A 17,830-nucleotide genomic window follows, 5' to 3' on the forward strand; every position below is an offset into this window, starting at 1 on the left:
GAGTTTTATGGGTATGGTCTTCTGTTCCTAGTGTTTGACTGGTGAGCTCTGATCACCTGTGTCATCTGCCCCATTGCAGCTCTGCAATGAAGGAGGGAGGGAGCCAGGGATAGCATGGGCATGAAGGAGCAGGGGACAATTGCTTGGATGACAACTGCAGAAGGAATAAAAGTAGAGCAAGGGTCACATATAGCCTTTGTGATGGCCCCTTCAAAACCAGCTAACGTCAGCTTTGTCAGGGTCACCCCCCTGGACTAGGGACACTCCTCATAATCAGGACATCGTTTAAATACATTGGACATCATGTGCTGAGAAGCTTGTCATTCAGTGTCTCCATCAGAAAAATCATTGTCCTTTCCAATATAATAACACTTGATTTCAGGCAAAATACTAGGTACTTTCCATGTACTATTTAATATTTCCCTGACAAGCTCTTTCAAAGAAGCTCAGCAAACAACCCAGTAATTTGGCCAATGCTCTCCTGGATGATCTGGCTTTGTGTCTGTTTCCAAAGATACTGGATAAGGCTAATATGTATATTGTTTAAACTAAGGTCAGGTTTGAAAAGGACCTTGATATTCTAATGCTTGTGTTCTATACTTTTGTCACTCAAGATGACTTCATATTCTAAGGCTAAAAGGAGGTACCAAGACTGACAGGATGATCTCCATAGAGTTCAAATAAATTGGTGAAAGAAAACATAATTGTGATCCTCTCCGATTTAGCTGTGTTTGGTTTCATATAATCTTGCTATCTCCCTTAAGCTTAGGTGTGTTCCAGAAGTTTTCAAAGCATGGTTTTTGTCAGCCTTACCAAGTCGAGGTCTTTGAGTGAGACTCTGTAAATCTAAACTTTCAGCAGACATTCCCAGGAACACCAACTCACTGAAAAGTTTTAAAATCACTGTTCAGGGGGATAACACTTTAACTGTGGAACCAAGGGTCTCTTCCTCCTTCCTTCCCTCCTTCCCTCCTTCTCTCCCTCCCTCCATCCTTTCTCCTTCCTTTCCTCCCTCTTTCTTTTTCCCTCTCCTCTTCTTTTTCCCGTCCCATGCTTTTTATTTCTTTTAAGCTTTAATCACTTCGTCTTTTCTCCCATATTTTCTGCCAAAGTTTACTCTTGTCCACATGCCAGTGACAACCAAGATAAGCACAATGAAATCAAATGTATTTAGGTAGTTAGATTTAATTACATGATGAAAAATGAATTCACTAGGCTTTCTTTCAGGAAGAACAAGTTATTTAGAAAACTTTCTTGGCAAGTACTTGGGATATGAGCTGAGGCCTCTAGGGACTTGATATGAACAGCAAGGCTCTGTAGGGGGCAGACAGGAATGTGTTTATTGCTCCTGAGCTGAGGAGAGATAGGGAGGTTGAAGCCCAGGAGGTGGGAGAAGACCAGAAAGATCAATTGGGAGGGGCTTATAAACCACGATGTGGCTATTTCCAGCACGCTCTCAAAATTTAAAGTATATCAAAAAGGTTTATAAGATTTACATTAGTGGAGATTTTGAGTCATGCAATGAAAGCTGAATTTTGTATCCAGGTTGGTAGGAGAGAAAAAGAAAATTCAGGGAGGCACAAAGAAGCAAGTGGGAGTGAACCTCAGGAACACACAGATTTCTGGGAAATCCCAGGGAGGGCTTCAGCTTGCTTACCCCAAGCCATGAAATTGGGGTCTAAGCCAAGTTGAAAGATCTCTTAGGAATTGAGTGGCTGCATAATTTGTCAGAAAATCAGGACACTTTTGAGAGTTACAGGGCACGTTTGAAATAATCATTGAAGGACAACAGGCATACACTGGGGAAAATGGCCATTCTCCCTAGAAAGGCCTTTGATATTTTGGGTTCCTAGGAAAAAGGAGAGAAAAGGTTTGTGGAGGCGATTTAGAAGGTTTCTCCTAGACCAGGCTCAGGCTGGTAGGGATACAGATGAAGTGAAAGCAATTTGACAGCAGCTGGAGAAGCGCAGGAAATGAATCACAGATGTCTCCACTTCTGTGAGAAGATTAATTTTCATGTGCTTAGGTAAAAGATGATAGCAAATTAAGTTTTGATAGGAGTTAAAAGATACCCAGGTAAATTACCAACACTGATAAAGAAAAAAAGGATAAAAGAAAGATGGAAGAAAGGGAAGAAGAGAGTAGGAAAATAAGGAAGAAAGGAAAAAAGAAATGAAGGCAGGAAGGCAGGAAGGGAAGGAGGAAGGGAGGGAGGAAGGAAGGAAGGAAGGAAAGAAGGAAGGAAGGAAGGAAGGAAGGAAGGAAAGAAGGAAGGAAGGAAGGAAGGAAGGAAAGGAAGGAAGGAAGGAATGTTAGTTTGAGGCTGTTTGTTCCTGGCTGTTTTTCTGGGTAAACTGACTGTAGAATTCAAAACTTTGCTTTGAGTGATGCATCACAGAACTAAGACATGGCTGTCAAACAACTGCTCAACTAAATGGCAGGCAGTGTGGTAATGTAAAAAGAGATGAGGCTTTGAAATCAGGGAAACCTACGCTGCAATCCCATGGAAACAAGACGGTAGTAAAACAGAGCTGGCTGCATGGAAGAAGAGTTTCTCAAGGAGAGTCACAGTTTCCAAAAACACCCTCTCCTTTTGCTTTCTACCACAAATCCATTTTTTAAAAACCCTGTCTATTGTTGCATCATGTAAAGACAGTCAAACAATATCACAAAATTTTCAGGATTTCTTTGCAATGGGTTTCTTTCCACTGTAAGCTTTATGGCACACATAGATTTCAGTGTAGGGGTTACAGAGGTTTCTAAGAAGTAGACAATTATTCTCCAAGTAGCTGAAACTGAAGTTCAAGGGAAGATCCTGTGATCTCTTGGTAGGAGAGATGGCACAGATATTGAAGATGCTATATATAGAAAATCATCACCAATAACATCAAAAAGCCCAAAGCATTCAAGCAGGAAAGCCATATCAAATGTCACAAGAGAGAATGTTCCAGGCTTGAGAGGTTAATTTGCAGTTGGACTTCTCACACAGGCAAGTTGATGGAGCACTTTCCTGGGGTATGTTTATCTGGACCAACACAGGGAAGGCTGCTGGTCTAAGTTAGATCACACGTGCAGAGGCCTTGCAATGTACATATGAGGGGGAGGTGGGGAACCATGGGATGGGTAAATCAAGTGAAGACAGGGCCAATGGCCACAGTGGGTCACTACCGAGCAGGGTAACCACTTGTTGAAGCCACCAGACTTGAGCAATAGTGGTATATATGTGTCAGGACTAAAACTGCCTTTCAAGTCCTTGCCTAGGTCTTGTCAAAGCTGGAAGCTCTATCATTTCAGATCTGCAAGCAGTTTTCTGCTAAAAACTACCCCTTTGGAAACATAGTACTCTATTTTCTTGTCTGAGAAAAATTACCTGGATGGGCCCTTTGGTGGTGCACATAGAAAAAACCAGCATTGTCCAGGGTCCTTGGGGAAAACCTATAAGGAGCCATGAAACCGAATACACATTTTTAGAAGAAGTTTGGTAACTTAAAATGGAATGTTTGACTGAGCCATAGCTCTGTTTTCATTGTCAATATTTTGTGGTGGAACAGAAGTGGCGCTTTTTTTTTTTCCCCACTGAGATTCCATTTGCTCTGTGCCTGTGTACCTGGGATGGTCCTTGGTGGTATTAGTGTGTTTCTGTTATAATGTATAAGCAGAAGATGGCTGGTGAATACTCCTGTCATCTTGAAAAGGCATGGTGAAAAACAGAAAGTAGACCATCCTGGGTGAAGACCACCCTAAACCATTGTGTTGATAATCTATGGGCAGAGTTCTTGAACATTTAGTGGCTCAGCTTGGAGAACTGCCTGGATGTCACACAACTACATTCTGATCACCTATTTAGCGTTATGTGTGTATGTGTGGGTGGTGGGTGTGGGCGATGGGGAAGGAGATGTGTTTTCTTGAAGACAATGGAATTCCTCATTGTCTATCATTCAGGATTGAGGTCAATACTAGGACAGAGATAGAAAGCGGTCTTAAACATGATGCAGGAAGCACAGTTTCTGCCCTCTGCATCCCATGGTGAGTAAGCATGGACTCTGGGACTAAGATACGCTTGAGATTATTGCCTAGAGAGAGAAGCTGCTCTCCCTGCATGGAGAAGTTTAGAATGCACACAGTGAGGCAGCTCTGTGAAGACCTCATGAGGAAGTGGGGGTCTAGGCCTAGGGTGGGGGTGTTCTAAACAGACTCACTGTTAGTTGCAAAAATTGATAGATTCTTGTTTCCTTTCATTTACAGCCCCAGATACAGTCAAATATTCCTTAAAAAAAAAAAAAAAAAAAAAAAAAAAACCAACTCAACCAAGCAACATCAACAACAAAGTTCTAACTTTATGTAGAGGAGGCTTTGAAGGGAAGGGAGGGAAGGGAGCGCAACTCCCCAAACCTGACCCCCGAGTTCAGCCTCGTGGGATGAGCACCCACCTGAGGAGGGTGAGCAGAGGTCTCAGCAGAGTGCAAGAGAAAGGAGGACAGGGCAGGAGCCACACAGAAGCCACAGAAGGTTTAGGGCACCGCCACTCTCGACACACTAAGGAAGAGAGAGAAACTGGCAAGCGTGGGGAGCTACAGCAGCCGAGCAGGTGAGGTGTTGTCATTCACATCCAATCTCTAGCTCGGTGACCTCATTTGGACTTCTAAGTTGCTGCAGTTAATGCAATATACAAATTACAGCAACAACCATCGTGATGATGTAAAATAATGATATGATAACAGTAATACCATGATTGCCGTCTTTCAAACAAAAAACAAAAGACGTACTGCTCATAAAATCTTGAACAATTGTAAAATGCTTTTCTCACTCTTCCCCTCCTATCTTTCTGAGCTGACTGTTCCCTATAAATGAGTCATTTCAATAGGAATGTTAATGTATTTGACATGTGTCAACATCACCCTGAAAAAAAGAAGATGTTGGATTGTTTTACTGGCTCACACAGTGCAAAGAGAACTGACAGTGTGTGTTTGTCTGGGCCTTACACTTATGAGGCATATACAAATCTAGCATCTCATGGAATCCTTCTGTCAGCCCAGGAATCCACTCACCACCTACGTTCCAGCTGTCTCTCCTTCGAGTTAAAAATGTGCTCTTCATAGACTTGGTGTTCTTTCTTCAGAAACATTGATGGAGACTTTACTGTATGCACTAGGTATTGACAATATGAGAATAAAGTATCTACCACAACATGTGAAGATAGTAATATAGAGACAACACACGCTAATGCACTTGAAAATGTACTCTGCTTGGCTGGGCACGGTGGCTCACGCCTGTAGTCCCAGCACTTTGGGAGGCCAAGACGGGTGGACCACGAGGTCAGGAGTTCAAGACCAGCCTGGCCAAGATAGTGAAATCATGTCTCTACTAAAAATACAAAAATTAGCCAGGCGTGGTAGCGGGCTCCTGTAATCTCAGCCACTCAGGGGGCTGAGGCAGGAGAATTGCTTTAACTCGGGAGGTGGAAGTTGCAGTGAGCCAAGATCATGCCATTGCACTCCAGCCTGGGCCACAGAGTGAGACTCCATCTCAAAAAAAAAAAAGAAATATACTTTGCTCTTAGGTAACTTTGCTTTTAGGTAACAAGTATAAAATTTACATATAATGGCATTGGTCACATACGTGTGCTGGCTGTATACTGACTATTTTTAGACCTATTTCTTGGGAATACTGAATCCTGAAAACTATATTTCCCCCATTCCTTTAGGAACGGGCTCCTGATTGGCTTTAGCCAATGGGAACCAATGGTTAGAGTGGGAAGGCGAGAGAAAGAGAGTAGCCAGGATATTTTTCCTTTTCTTGTTATGCTCTGATCAGCATCTCCAGCAAATGCTTGTCTCTCCTCCAGAATTCCAGCTCTACCCAGAAAGCCTCTGTCATCCATGCTACTGCCACACAGCTCTGGCTTCTGAGTTTTGAGAAAGCCACATCCTTTTGTCTCTCCAGCCCTAGAAGAATCTAGTTGCTGCAAACCTGTGGGTTGCTTCCTCATACCCTTTAATGTCTTTGTACCTTATGATATGGTTTCCCATACTGAATGTTTGCCATTGAGCTCTTAAGCTTTGATTTTTCTTTCTGGCTGGAACATAACTGATCTAGAACATCTAGAACATTCCAAACAGCAATACACATGTAGGAGTGAAACGTCAGTGTGCTGTTATCTAACCGGTTGGTGCCTCTTCAGTTTGTTTCTTGGTGGCCTGAAAAATATTCTGAAAATTGCATGGACCTATAGGTATTGTTTCACTCAAGCCTTCTGGGTGTGAGTTTTCTAATAATATTGTTGGCATACGTATGAGTGATTCTTGATATAAACAACAACAACAAAAACAAACTGGGGGATATACAGTCTGAAGGTTGGAGGTAGCTGAGAAAAAGTTTTCCAGATGATTCTGAACTTTGGTGGGGAGAAGCTTGTTGAAACCAAAAAGAGATGGCAAATCTCAGCAGAGTAATTGGCTTCTCTCTTAGATCACCCCATGGGCTTTATCCAGCTGGGGTATTTTTTCTTCTTTCATAAAACAGGCTATTTTGCTCCCAAGTCACATGGAAGCTTGGTTAAGATGCTTGGATTTCATGTTCCCTTGTTCACCAGACTTGTTATATTTGAAAGAGAATTTGGTCTTGTCCTTGAGGACTTGGCTAAAGAAGATACGAGGCCTGGCTTTTCTGGAACTTCCAGACAAGTTGCACAAAGGCAGTAATGACTCCTAGGTTGAAAGGATAGGAGGCTGCAGGTCTCAGTGTGATTGCGCTGGGTGACCGGGACACACACACACACGGTCTACTGTGCCCAAAGAAACAGTAAGGTGAAATCAATCAAGGCTCCATGGTGAAGACTTGAGTTTCTCAGGTGCTAGCAGGAGTGAGACAGACTCAAACTTGGCCAAGAAAATTAGCAATGGGCGTACCTCATAAAACATTTAAGTTCAGGCTCATCTCAATTAAGCCTCCCAGAGCCTCAGGTGTTTGTCCAAAGCTTACCTGGGCCTGAACTCCTGGAACCAAGCAAGTTTGCTGGGGCCTGCGAGAACATGCTTCCCCATGAGAAACTTGGCAGTAGGAACCCCCTGTCCTCATTCTCATACCCAGTCTAAAAAGAACCATGTGAAAACTATGAAAAGCAGGTTTCAAACATTTCTAAGCTATGAAAAATCTGGATTTAATTTTAACCAGCTATATCCAAGTCTGGTGTAAAAACTCAAAAGTTATCTCTCTGTCCCAGGTGAAGCTGTTACCTCTACAATATGGAATCATAATCTCTCCATTGGACAAACAATCAGTGATGGGCATTGCCTAAAATGTTGTCCTCTCTTTCCTGAACTCTGGGCTGAAAACTGGATTGGTGTAAGCTAGATTTGGGGGTCAGATCCGGTCAAATGAAGTTAGTTTCCTCTTACTTCCTACAGTCATTAAAAGCCTTTATCTAAGATTTTTAGTAACAATGATAATGACAATAATAATTGACATTAATGGAACCCTTACTCTATGCTGGGCATCATGCTAAGCATTTTACAAGTGATTATCTCGTTTTATCCTTACAGCTACACTATGGGTGGGTACTGTGATTATCTACCTACATGGTAGAGACAAGAGATACAGGTTCTGGGAGGCTACATTACTTGTCTGAATTCACTCAGTTATTAAATGGCAGGAATTAAACTTGGGTCTGTGGTTCCAGAGCTCATGCTTCTAAGCACTTTGCTGGGTGAGTCTCTGCTGAGATACTCTTCATGAGAAGGAACACAGCTATCTAAATAAATTATTCTGTTAATAAGATAATGGGCATGAAAATGCTGTGAGAACTGCAAAGTCTCTTAAAGGTTAAGAATTAATTATTACAAGGAAATTCTACAGTGTGGTAGGAACACCAGAAAAAGGAAACTGGAAAGGATATTGATCATGAAATTAAAAGACTCGTATCTCAGAAGCCTATCAGTGTAATGATTATGAATTTGTAAAACTTAAGTATTCAAGGCCTGGAAGGAAGAAATATGGTGAAACAGGGAAAAAGATTAATTTGTGGGGAGGTATGAAAATGAGGATAAATCTTTCTTTCTTTGATTCCGATTTCAGTGAGATCATTTGTACAAATCTTAAAACCAAAGCACAGACTGTACGAATCCATGTTGAACACTGGACTTTCAGGACTACTGTACGGCTAACCACAGCCCTGCAAGGCCAGGCTCAGCATGTCACAGTTTTGCCACTGAACAGGAGTCTTCGGAAAGATCGCAAACACTACATGGAAAATGACTATATTCTTTCTGCAAGGCCACTCTCTTAGACATCACCCTAACAAAAAGAATTATGGGTTGGAAGAGGAGAAAGGATGCAAAGTTTGTGCCTTGACCTAAAAAAGGTCATATGCACCTCTACTGATTCTTGGAAACATTAGCTGCAGTGGATCTCAAATTCTACTGTGCATAAGAATGACCTGGTGACCCTCTAAAAGTGTAGATTTTCTGGTTTCACCCCTAGACCATGTGACTCAGATGTCCAGTGAGGCCAGGAACTCCTCATTGTTAACTTGTGCCCTATTTTAACAAGCCCTGCTGGGAGTTGGGATGTTGGTGGTCTGCACAGCACACTGAAATAGAGGAATTCCCTACTCAAAGACCCCTTTATGTCCTGATTACAATCTGCAATGAGATTATAGAATCATTAAATCACGATTAAGCCAATGTGGAGACTGATATTTGTTGTATGAAACTATTACTGATTGGGTTTGTTCTTAGAAAACTAGACTTCCAGGGCCGGGTGCGGTGGCTCAAGCCTGTAATCCCAGCACTTTGGGAGGCCGAGATGGGCAGATCACGAGGTCAGGAGATCGAGACCATCCTGGCTAAAGTGGTGAAACTCCGTCTCTACTAAAAAAAAAAAAAATACAAAAAAAAACTAGCCGGGCGAGGTGGCAGGCGCCTGTAGTCCCAGCTACTCGGGAGGCTGAGGCAGGAGAATGGCGTAAACCCGGGAGGCGGAGCTTGCAGTGAGGTGAGATCCAGCCACTGCACTCCAGCCTGGGCGACAGAGCGAGACCCCGTCTCAAAAAAAAAAAAAAAGAGAAAAGAAAACTAGACTTCCAGAACCGTGGCCAGGGTGAATTTGGGGCAGACCCTAAACCCAGCCCTATGCAAGAACTTTTATCTATAATCTCATTTCATACTTAAAATAACTTAGGGAGATTAATGTTACTTTGCAGGTGAGGGAACTAAGGATTAGGACAGCAGTTTAAATACCTTCAATGAGGTCACGTGGCTAAGAAGTACTGAAATCAGGATTCTAAATCAACATACATATTTGACCCTTTTCAGTATACCATGCAACATCTAAACTCCTGTCTTCAAGCAAAACATGTCACGGGTCGATTGTGATTGGAGCAACTGTAATTCAGGGGAGAACTTGGACATTATGGATGAATTGATTAAATTCACATTGCCGCAGTCCGCCCTTGGTACCTACTGCTCTTACACTGGGAATTTATATGCTAAGGACTTAATCTTTTTCCAAGTGGAATCCCCGGGTTCAGAGCCTCTACTCTGGGATCATCCATGCTATCTTTCTACTGCTGGGGTAGCCTCTTCCTCTACTTCCCCATTTGGGACTGAAACTGATGGCTGTCATTGACTAGCCCCCATGACAAAGGATAAGCTTAATATATCCTGTATCCTGGTCTTGACTTTGTCATGATTATAAAAATGGGGAAAGCTTACCCTTTCTGCAATTATAATTATTCTTTTAAAATATTTTAAGAATATTTAACTTTTATGATGACAAAAAGGGCAAACAGTGAAACATAGCAAATAAACCACTAAATACATAGTATGTCAAGTAGTAAACATTGGTGTGGAGAGGAATAAGCAGGGCAAGAAAGATAAGGAGGGGAGAAAAACTAATGTGTATGTTACATATATATATATATAAGTTATACACGCATATATATCAATCCATATTAATATGTAGATACTCTGGAAAACATTGAACACCTTTTAAAAATATTACTCCTAGTTCTACTACATACAGATAAACAATGTTAACAGTTTGGTCTATTTCCTTTTGGGTTTTTTTCCTCTATATTAAATTGGGATTACATCCAATTCGCTTTCATAAGGTAAGCTGCATTTTTTTACCTAGCATGTCATAATCATTCTCCCATGTCATTAAGATTGCTTTGAAAACATGATTTTATATTTAAAGGTTTGCTAAGTACCATTGTAGGAAGGCAATGAAATTGATTAAGTCATTTCCTCTGTTATTGGACATTTAGATTATTTCTCATTTTTTCACCCACATAAATATCCCACGGATGTACTTTCTTACGTATAAATCTTTATGTGTATATCTAAACATTTTCTTGGAATAAATCTGTGTTTTTGAGTTTGTTCCCCCAGGTTCTTGATGTTATTTGCCCAGTTGTCCCCTAGAAACAGGGTGAAAACTCTGCAATTCAGTGATCTTGCCACTCCAGGGCCAGCAGATCCTTTTATAAGCTCTCCAAAGAGTTCTGTTCTGGGCTTTCATTGAACTGATCCAATCTGGTCTAGTTCTCCCAGGTCCAAGAATACTTACATGCCACTTCCCAGAGTGATGCTCCCAATGACCCTTCCCATCCACACCCTGGAGTGGAATATCTCTTCCCACAGGGGTGGCTTTCCTAGAGACTGGAGGGGCAACCTTCGTCCCTTCCCCTGTGTTTTGCTTGAGTGAGTCATAATCTATTCCTGGCCTCTCAGAGCCCCCCTCCAGGATGCTGTAATCACAGCACTAACCTGTGTTCACATTTCCCATTATTGAGCAGAAATTCCCCTGTGCCTCCACACAGCCTGGCTGCTTCCTAATGACCCCAGCTCCCAACTTCTAATGGCCCCATCCTCATTTCTCCCAAGAGCCAGCTCTTTCTGCTAGTGTTTTAAGAATCCTGATCCAGACGAAAATCCTCCCATGATGTCCATCTGGTCAAATTGAAGGTGATGTAAGCAATGAGACAGAGAGACGGGTGTGTCTGCATCGATAGGACAGAGGAACCTCCCAGGACTATCCATCTTCTGTCTCCTCCAGTGACATCCAACTGCCCTTCTCCTAGTCTGGGATTTGGGGATGACAGACAACATCCCTAATTGCCAGTGCCACACTATAGAGACGGGGTGGGTGCTGGGCTCTGAGCATAGCCCCCGCTTCCAGCCCTCATAACGACCTCCTGGAGATGCTGCTTCTTTCTTAGTGCGCAAATCCTACTCAGAAAGTGGATGTTCCCCTTTGCACTTAACCATGTGGGAGATTTAACCCTTGGAGGAAATGGTAGCAGGGACAGCAGAGACTTTTGTGGATGTGGATCTGTTCCAGGGTTGGAGCTGTTTGTTCTATCTCAAGGAGAAGGCCCTCATCCACTCTTGACCTCAACTGCAGTTTCCTCAAAATGGATAAAATGCTGTGCTGATGTAGAGAACGGCGATCAGAAGTGATTACAAAGCATGCCGCAAGCACAAACATAATGATTGTTTTAAAAAAGGAAAATGTTATCAGCACTGGACAATGCAAGCATCTCCTCTATTTTTTTTTTTTTTTTGGTTCCTATGAAGCCACCTGGGGATCAAGTTTTCCATTTCTCCCTTCCTTGATTAGGGTGGGATAAGGTTCACATGCTTCCATGACCAACTGCCAAGTACATGGGTTTTATGTTAGGCAACTATTTCTGGGAAGAGGTGGGTAGATGGTGAGGGAGAGAAAGTAGAAAAAATGGTTTTCAGTTGCACACTCAAGAAGTTACCTCTGAACTTCGATGTAATAGTTAACCAGTAATTAAATTATTAAAACAAAAATAGCCTTCTCTCCAAATCCCCAAGAAACTGCTAAAGAGTAAACTAGAGCTCTTGTAATGACGGTAGCACAAAACGGCAGCAGGACACTCCAGAGAGATGCGGGTCGGGAAAGCTGCCTGCTGAAACTCCTGGTCACCTGGATGTTGAGCTGCTTCTAGCACTCCTGCCTCAATCAGGTTTAAGGAGAAAGTCATGTGTTAGCTCAAAAAATCTGATGATGTTCTCACTTGGTTCCAGGAATTCTGATAGAGCCTGGAGGTTCGGAGGTGAGTAAGCTAGAGAAAGTTCCTCGTTTCATGGAAATTTCGTTCTAACGGAGTAAAGGAAGATCATCAACTGGTAAACAAGCCAACAGACACCATAATCTCACAGCCTGATAGCTACTTGAAAAAAATTAATAAAGGTCATAAAATGTCAACGTTGTTAGCAAAGGACTGAGAGTAAAGTCTGCTTCTCTGCCTTCCATTCCATTCTCAGGAACCAAAGACAAATTTTTGAAGGGAAAATGTGATTATGCATAATCACTGGACTTTGGCATTTCATTACTGGCCCTTTAAATATCATCTTCTTTCCTCCACGAAACTGCGCATATCGTAAAAGTGGAGACAGGGCCGCTTTTTCACTTCACCCCCTCACTGTTGCACATAGTCGGAGCGCAGTAAATATTTGTTGGATGGATGGATGAATTAAAAGAGGATCTATTTGGTAGTGGTGGAAGGGACTGCTGTGACTGATACTTAAGACAGGTGCGAGCCAGTTGGTGTCTATCGAGGGAGCACCCAACTGGAGAAGCAACATGAAGCAGAACATAGGTTGCCTGTGGAGTTAGGAAACTGACTTTAGGTTTGGCTCATCATTGGCTCCAAATATGTCAACTTCACGGCCCTTTCTGCTGCAACCCCGGCATAGGAGTGTGGATAGGTAAACCTCAGAGCAGCAATTTGATGGTATTAGGCCTAGAAGGATTTCCATTGTTAGGCCATTGAGAAGAACGGTCAATTCAATGACTTAATATTGCCATTTAGAATCCCAAGAATGCAGGAGAGATTGTAGGGTCAAGAGGAGATGAGCCTAGCCCTCAGGGGTTCTTAAACACTTAGATTATGGTGTTTATGAAGCTACTCTAAGTTCTTCCTTTATTTGCAGAATTGGCATAATCACCAAGTAATGAGCTTTGCTGTTAGTACACCTGATTCTGTTTATGCCCATTACCTTTGCTTAAACATTATATCCACATCATTCCTAAAACGGTTATGTTTCCTGTTTAAGTCAATTGGAAGTCTGAAGGCTAAAAGCTTGTTTGAAAAATCAAAGATCTGAAAGTCAAACTGGCTTCATCAGTGAATTTCCTAAGAGAAGAGAGATTCAACTTCAGGCTGGACATGTCAAGGATGTTAAAGATCAAACACTGGCAAATAATTGAAAAAAAAAAATGTTTGTATGAAATGCTGCCTGAACCTGACATTTTGTGAGCCTGTGACACAAAACATTCATTTGGTGAGCTGTCAAAGAAGACTTTATCCTCATGCATCCATGACAAATACTTGGGATGAGGATCCAGGGGATTTTCTAGTCCTTGGTTTTCTCATCTGTGAAAAGGGGTTGAAAAATCCTATCTTCCAGAATTGTTGTAAGGCTTCCAAGGAGTAATACTTAGGAAATACCAGGTTCCTAGTCAGCACTTAATAAATCTCAGTTAAATTTGAATCTGAACTCTTTCAATACAGGGGCACTGAAAGTTTAGCATTTCTCAATAATATAAGCTACCCTGAGCCAAGGCAAAAATCAGTAGGACTCCAACGTTCCCACTCCCTGATTATGGAAGCAGTGAAAAATGTGTTGATTTTATCCTTTTGGTGAGTTGTACACCCACCTAGTAAGACCAGGCCTAAACATATGGTCCCAATTTCTTGTCTCAAGGGAAAGACCAGTGTTCTTAGAGAAGCTAATTTTTACCAGTCTCTGTAAAAAGCAATTTCCCATCCATGGAAAGTGGATTGGCCTGAACAGGCTCTGTGAACTGTGCTCAAGGCAGATGCCAAGCCCAGCAGAGGGCATTTGGCTGTGCTAGCTCTACTTCTATCCACTCTCGTCTCTAACCTCTACCCTCTGTCTATCTATGAGACCTCACAGGTCTGTTCCTCTATGAAGCCTGTCTTGATCGCTCTAATTGGGTTTAAGTCCCGTTAGCACACGTTGTCACTGTGTCATGAACATACATCCTTGTGGTAGTGTTAAGTTTGGATTTGTGAAGGTTTGGGTAATACTATTTCTCCCACTTGACTGTAAGCCCCGTCTGTGTTGGCTCCCTCTATCCCAGTGCCTAGCAGAGGGGCAGAACACACTCCACAGGAATACATGTGGAAAGGAGAAAGAATGCTTGAGAGGCTGTTGGCTGAAAAGAAAACTGAAAGCAGGAGAGAGCAACCATTGTGTGGATAGGCGTCTCACCGCACCGGGCAAAGCCGGGCAAACAGAGGGAGTGGAGGGCTACAACAGGAGGGATTTAGGGCAGTGTTCGGGAAGAAAGCTGCTTTGCAAACATCCTTTACAATTCAGGGCTGCCTCAAGAGTTACAGTGGGATCCTAGGGAAAACAGCCAGCAATTATATCAGCCTCTGCAAACACAATAATCTGCTTTGCTCCAATCCCGATTTTTATTTTCCATAGGTTTTAAAGAAAAGTTAGAAGATAAACTTTACGGAGAAAGATTATAAGCAGGGTTCTGGCTAGGCTTTTTAAGCTAGGGGGATTTAAGGAAAGGAGACAGTACTATCTCTCTGAGACCAAGTGAGTCTCTGGGGATGGGTGGAGCCGAAAACCTCTCACTTGCTGGGCGATACTGTCTTGTGTTGACGTTCAAAAACATCCCCTTTAAGTTATCAAAGGAACCATCTTTTAGGTGCTGTCTGTTAGGGTAGGAGGTGGGCACGCCAAGGTCTTCTCCTGCTTCGAAGGAAAGAAGGAAGCTAGCTGGGGCCTTTCTGCTGAGCGTGTTAGACAACAGCACAGTGAGTACAGACACGTTTCCCTTGAATGCCAGGCTCAGAGCAAGGGTGAGGGTGGCACACAGGCATCTGCTAAGCTGAAAAAAGTCATGCCAGCAGGGGCTTCTTCACCAGCCAACCCTGCTCCTAGCTGGCAGGCCACTTCCCAGGCAGTTTCCAAACAAAAAAACAGAAGAGATTTCATTTCTCACTTCAATTATTATTATTATTTTTTTGGCTTCTGCATTCCCAGTCCCTACATTCTGAATAAACAACCTTTTGTTGTAAATGGATAACTTGTAAGCCATAGGCACTCAGGGAGGGCAGAGAAGCTAGCTAAGGTGTGGGGAGGGGGAGGGGAAATCTGTGCTCCAGGACTGGGCCTGCCTACTGTGTTGTTATGTGACTGGGCTACATGTGTCTCCACGTCTGTCTCCGCGTACTCACCTGGAAAGAGGGATGATTTTGCATGCCATCTTGACAGCCACAGTGGTGAAGCCATACAAGATGAATTAGAAGAAGGCACCTTGAAAAAAAGAAAAAAGAAAACTGTGTAAGAAAAAAAAAAACCCACACACTTTGTTAAATATGCTCCACTTGATAATTCTTCATAAAATTAGAATCACAGTGACTTCCAGTATGCAGTTGAGTTTACATGAAGTCTGAAGTCACTTGTTAAAGAAATGCTTTTACAGGCTTGCTTCACCGGGCAGAGAACTGGCTCTACTGTCTCACAGATGTGGGACGTGACCAGCTTCGATCAGAGTGGCCTTGATCCAGTTACTTTTCCTCTGTGAGTTGTAGTTCCCACATTAGTTGAGGAGAGGCTGCTGAGGTGGATGTGTGTTGCAGGATGAAGATAAAATGTTCCCCAAAGATACAGAACACATATCTTTTCTACTCATTCCTGGATTCTTGAAGAAGATCCAGTTAAAATGCAAGTGTTAAATACAGTGATGGGGCCGGATGGGCCTAGGGTGATAAACATGCTTATTCTGAGAACTGGTAGTTATGCATAGGACTGTATGGGGCTGGCGTAGCCCCAGCGGCATAGGTTCTACTGAGACCTATCCCCAGATGGGAGCCATAAGCACATGGGCAATTGTACAGCCATGCAACCACACCAGTAAGTGGGTAGAACCAAGAGCTCCAAAGCTACACAGACAGGTTCCATTCCTGCTTCTGCCTCCCCTGCTCAGTGCCTCTGTTCACCCATGGGCACACCAAGCTCTGAATAGGATGAAGCATGGCAACTACTCAACACAGTATCTGGTACAGAGTAAGCCCTCGGAAATGATAGTATTATTATTAACAATAGTATTATTAATCCGAAGTACCTGGGGCTGCATATATCTCAGTACTCTTTTCCTCCTGGGCAATTTCCATTTTCTAAACCGAGGTCCTGCTTTTTCAGCAAGGAAACTGCTAAATGCTCCCGCATCAGCGTGTGCGTCTGTGTGTGTGCTTGTGTGCGTGTGTGTGTGTGTGTGTGTGTAGGGGCAAGGGGCTCAAGTGTTGGAAGTGGCCCAGCGCGTGTGTGTGTGTATGTGTGTAGGGGCTGGGGGCTTAAGTGTTGCAGGTGGTGAAACGTGTGTGTGTGTGTGTGTGTGTGTGTCTCTAAGGGCTGGGGGCTCAAGTGTTAGAAGTGGTTCAGCGCGTGTGTGTGTGTAAGTGCGTGTATGGGTGTGTGTAAGGGCTGGGGGCTCAGGCACTGGAGGTGGCTCCGCGTGTGTGTGTGTGTGTGTGTTCAGGGGCTGTGGTCTCACCTGTCTGAGGTGGCCCAGAGGCCGGTTAGAGACTGGGAGGGAGGGCAGAGGCAAGAGAGTCAGCGGGTGCTCTCGCGAGAGTTCACCGAGTTGGTAAAGTTATTAAAACACAAAATACACATTCGCACCAGGAAAAAAAACAACCCCCCGCTCGTCCCGCCCTGTCCCTCCAGGCTGCGCAACGCTGGAGGGCGATGGGAGCGCCAGACAGGTAGGTCGAGCCTAGCACGTGAACCTTCCACCGGCCCGAGCTCCGGGGCGCCGCGCCCCCAGCCCCGCCCCGCCTTAAAAAAAAAAAAAGAAGAAGAAGAAGAAGAAGAGAAAAAGCCGCAGGGAGAGGCGCGGAGGCCGCGGCGTCCCGGGCTCCATCCGCGACCTAGAAGAGGAGGAGCCCAGACGCCCCTCGCGCGTCATTGGTCCATCCGCCTAGCAACAGCTGCGGCCGGACCAATGGGAGCCGCGAAGCGGCCGGCCCCGCTCCAGAAACATGGAGCGGAGACGTTTGCTGTCCCAGCCGGGAAAACAAACCAGTGGACCCTTCACATCCCAGCGCTGACTTTTCTTTCTTACCCTGCCTGCCCTCCCCCTTTCCCTTTGCAACTTGTCACCAAGTTTAGTCCCCAATGCATGCTTTAGTCCCCAAATTCTGACGCGGACGGAGGGCCTTTTCAGAAGGTCATCTCTTCCCACTCAAGGGGGAAGTCTCGTTAGTGTCAAAAGAACGGACAGTTTGAAAAACATTTGTCAGGTTTTCGAATCTCTCTTGGTCTTCAATTACAATAGCTTCACTTTTAATATATAGTGTGTTTTCTGCAAGATCTGTGCCCAAAAAGAAGGGCGATTTGAAACACTTATGTACCGGGCTTTGACCTCGATTTTTGTTTGTTTTCTATGCTTTATTGCATTTAATCCTCGAATTAACCGTAATTCGGAGAGTGGGTTGCCATGTCTCCGTTTAATAGATGGGAAGTTGAAGTTCAAAATGGTGAGTGGAAGTGTCGGAGAAATTGTGTGGTTAGTACATGGTTCGACAGGATTCAAACCCAAGCCAGTCTGATTCCCAAGACACTCTGTTTTCCTGATGCCAGGTACCTCTGCAAGCACTTTTCAGAACTGGCCATAAAGAAATTCTCTGACCTGCCTTGTTTGATTGTACGTCCTGCCCTATACTGGAGAGGAAGAAATGTTACATAGAGAAGCTAAGAAAAATTTGGACAGGCCGTGCTGGGTTTTCTGCCCCAGTCTCTTGCTCTTAGATCAG

General features: G+C 43.7%; 1 long non-coding RNA gene across 11 annotated transcripts in view; it reads right to left on the bottom strand.

The window, feature by feature from the left end:
- Window positions 1–16,954, bottom strand: part of LOC102142342 (uncharacterized) — a 107,769-nt gene extending 90,815 nt beyond the window's left edge. For 3 of the 11 annotated variants that reach the window (XR_010583985.2, XR_012428712.1, XR_012428714.1), the window contains exons 1-2: window positions 16,570–16,954; window positions 15,251–15,329 (exon numbers count right to left, since the gene is read on the bottom strand). This is a non-coding gene — a long non-coding RNA (uncharacterized lncRNA). Of the gene's footprint in view, window positions 1–3,370; window positions 3,436–4,199; window positions 4,268–15,250; window positions 15,330–16,140 lie in introns of all 11 variants that reach the window. The other 8 variants (XR_012428717.1, XR_012428716.1, XR_010583982.1 and 5 more) reach the window with 5 other exon arrangements.
- Window positions 16,955–17,830: the final 876 nt, after the last annotated feature.

Source organism: Macaca fascicularis, chromosome 20, assembly GCF_037993035.2.
Source record: "Macaca fascicularis isolate 582-1 chromosome 20, T2T-MFA8v1.1".
NCBI lineage: Eukaryota > Metazoa > Chordata > Mammalia > Primates > Cercopithecidae > Macaca > Macaca fascicularis.